At 36.4% G+C, this 3,840-nt stretch overlaps 1 pseudogene; it reads left to right on the forward strand.

The window, feature by feature from the left end:
• Positions 1 to 230: 230 nt before the first annotated feature.
• On the forward strand, positions 231 to 3,525 carry LOC118721954 (annotated as a pseudogene).
• The last annotated feature ends 315 nt before the right edge of the window (positions 3,526 to 3,840 follow it).

Consider the following 3,840-nt stretch of genomic DNA (forward strand, 5'->3'; position numbering starts at 1 on the left):
ATCATCAGTGAAAGAGCATCACCCAGACCTAGGCTGCCATAAGGAGAAGAAAATTCTTGGGTTTAGAATGGGGTGCTCTGGGGAATTGGGGACAGCCTGCTAGCTTCAACTGAGTGACACCTTGAGAACTTGGGTATCCTGTGGCTTTAGAATTTCCAGAGGAGCCTACTATTTCACCCCATCATCACATGTGCTGGATTTTGGTGAAGTTTAGTAGAACATCTGCCAGTATGTTTAACCCATACATATTAGGCACCCCAGCTGTAGTTTTTGACAATAGATCAGGAGTCTGCAAAGCAGGCCTGTCTGAATAGACAGCACCCCGTCATGTCATCAGTTTCTGTTTTAGGGCATCCTCAGTTTTTAACATGCCATTATCAGAACCCTATCAGAAAGGCTACATTGTGTGGGAAATTGACTAGCACAAGTAAGAGGGCTTCCAGTTACACTATCCCATTGAGGATGGGGTGGTAACAAGGTGGGATGACATGAAGAATCTCTGGGAATATCTTTTTTTAGTGGAAACTGAGAGTAAAATCCTCTCAACAGCCTGTACTCATGACTGAGACCTTCTTGAACTCAATGGAGACTCGAGAGATGATGGCAGAAATAATGTTTGGGACCTTCAAGGTGCCTGCCTTCTATCTGTCCAACCACGTAGCAGGAGCACTCTATGCCTCTGCCTCCGTCACAGGCCTTGTGGTGGATAGTGGGGAATAAGTCACTTGCCTGGTTCCCATCTTTGAAAGTTTCTCACTACCTCATGCTATCACCAAGCTTGACATGGCAGGGAAGGATTTCACCTTGCCCAGCTGCTCCTCACTAGTGGGAGTGCCTTCCCTTACATACTCAACAAGGACTTAGTGGGTGATATCAAATAGATGCTGTGCTATGTGGCCTTAGATCAAGAGAGAGAACCACATAAGAGCCCAAAGGAAGTCCTGAAAAAATACCTACTGCCAGATGAGAATGTCATCTACATTGGGGAACAGCGATACCAAGTGCCAGAAATTCTTTTTACACCTCAGCAGCTAGACATCCACAGCCTGGGACTCTCAAAAATGATGGTCAGCAGCATTATGAAGTGTGACATGGACATCCAGAAGAATCTATTTCCAGAAATTGTACTGACTGGGGGCAACACTCTCTTCCCTGGGCTTGAGGAAAGACATATGAAAGAACTGAAAGAACTGGCCTCAAGAGGAACTCACATCAAAATCACAGCTTCTCCTGATATGCATCTTGTACATATAATTAATATAGTTTGTTTCCCAAGTCTAATAGCAAAATTATATGTACAAGATGCATATTATATAATTTATTATAAAAATATTATATAATTGTACAGTTATAGAACTTTTTAAGTAAATGGTATCTTCACTCAGCACACTTAAAACATTAATGGAAAGAAATTAGATGCAGCCAGAAGCTCTTTTTTCTGTCTTGGAAGCAGAATTTTTTTAATTTAATTTTACTAAATTTATTGGTGTTACACTGTTAACAGGATCATATAGGATTAAAGTGTACATTTCTATGATACATGATCTGTATATTGCATTGTGTGCCCACCACCCAAAGTCATATTTGGTCCCCTTTACCTTTTACTATGCCACTACACCCACCCCCTTTCCTCTGATAATCACAATATTGTTGTCTGTGTATAGGAGTTTCCATTTCATATACCAAATATAATTGAAATTGTATGGTTATTAGCTTTTTCTGAGTTAATATGCTTAGTTTAATATTCTCAAGGTCTTTCCATGTTGTCACAAATGGCATTATTTCATCTTTTTTTTTATAGCTGAGTAGTATTCCATAGTATATATGTACCACATATTCTTTATCCAAGTCTCTATCAAAGGGCACTTTGGTTGGCTCCATGTCCTGGACAGCCCACATGAATAATGCTCCAATGAACATAGGGGTGCCTATATCTTTGCAAATAAATGTTTTTGAGTGGATAGCCGGAAGAGGGATTTCTGGGTCATATGGTAATTCCATTCTTAATTTTTGAAAAATCACCATACTGTTTTTCATAGTGTCTGCACCAATTCATATCCCTACTAGCAGTGAATAATGGTTCCTTTCTCTCAACAATTTCTCCAACACTTGTTATTACCTGTCTTGTTGATAATAGCCATTATAACAATGTACGGATGTCTCACATAGGTTTGTGGGTGAGCAGGGAATCATTTGTTGAATTATAGCTGTTCAAATTTGTTGAAACTTCAAGGAAAGAGAATGAGGTGATCTCTCATGCTGCTATTCCTCTGACATGACACATATTTTCTTTATTCTCAAGATTCTATTCTTCGTGGAAGTAATATCGTATATTTACTGAATTGAGGCATTTCATTTTTATAACCTCTGCTATAAATTTATTTGTGAAAATAATGACTATAAAGATTTATACTTAAGTGTGAGGTTTAAGGTAAAGAACTTGAAAATGAAAATATTTGAAATTACTGATTTTTTCTAAATGGATTTTAAATGTGAGGGATGATATAGTCCATATAAGTTTAATTTCTTTTATATAATATGTACACTTCCTCACACCAATGTACAAAACATGTAAATCATCCCTAGCTGTTTTGGCTCTATGGATAGAACATCAGCCCACAGACTGAAGGGTCCCAAATTCAATTTCAATCTGGGGCATGTACCTCTAATGTAGGATTGATCCCTGCCACTGGTCAGAAGGTGCAAGAGGCAAACAATGGGTGTGTCTCTATCACATAGATGTTTTTCTCTCTGTGTCTTCCCCCCCACCCCCCTACCCTGCCCGCCTTCCATTCTCTCTAAAAATACATGGGAAAATATCCTTCAGTGAAGATTAACAACAACAACAAAATCCACAGATATGTAAATCACATAAGTATACTAAAATGTTATCAGTTTTAAATGTTGTCTTGAAGAAAAACTTATTATTTTATTAAGAAATTTATTAATGTTTGTGATAAGAATGACTATGCTTTTTTTCAATTAATTTTTTTAATTGTTGTTAATTCTCACCCTAGGATATTTTTTCCATTGATTTTCAGAGAGAGTGGAAGGTAGGAGGAGAGACTGAGAGGGAAACATTGATGTGAGAGACACATCACTTGGTTGCCTCCCGCACATACACCAACAAAAGCCTTGCAAGGATCTTCCAACTGAGGTACATATCCTTGACCTTGAACCCTTTAGTCCGATGCTCTATCCACTGAGTAGAACTAGCTAGGGCTTCAATTTATTTTAATTAATAGTATTTGATTTTTAGGGAAGCTTCATATGTACTGAAAAAATAAGAGGAAAGTATACAGATTTCTATATAGTCTCTAATGCTAAGTAATTTTAAGTTTTCCATGTATTTTCTTGCATTGAATTTCTAATTTAATCTCATATTTCTTAAAGGATATTTTCTGTATGATTTTCATTTTGAAACTCACTGAAATTTGTAATATAGAGCAATATATATTCTATCTTGATGAGTGTTAATATCTTATAAGTATTCTAATTATTCCTGTTTTACAGATGAGAGTTTAGATAATGGGTTAGTTTCCATGCTATCCCAAAGATTGCATAGCTAGAAATTTGTAAAGCTAAAAACTGAACAAAGGCAATAATCAAGTGATAGGTTTAAAAGATTATCACTGGCACAGTTATGCTTTGCTCTTTGGTAATGACAATGTTCATTGTAGTCAGTATATATCTGCAATTATTGAAAGTAATAGACAATAGTGCAATAAAGGCCTGAAGAATGAAGGGGGAAAATAAGGAGTCATCTGTAATACTTTAAATAATAAAAATAAATTTAATAAAAGAAAAAAATAACATTATATTAATGCCAAGGAAATTGGT

The sequence above is a fragment of the Pipistrellus kuhlii genome, unplaced genomic scaffold (genome assembly GCF_014108245.1).
Source record: "Pipistrellus kuhlii isolate mPipKuh1 unplaced genomic scaffold, mPipKuh1.p scaffold_m20_p_19, whole genome shotgun sequence".
NCBI lineage: Eukaryota > Metazoa > Chordata > Mammalia > Chiroptera > Vespertilionidae > Pipistrellus > Pipistrellus kuhlii.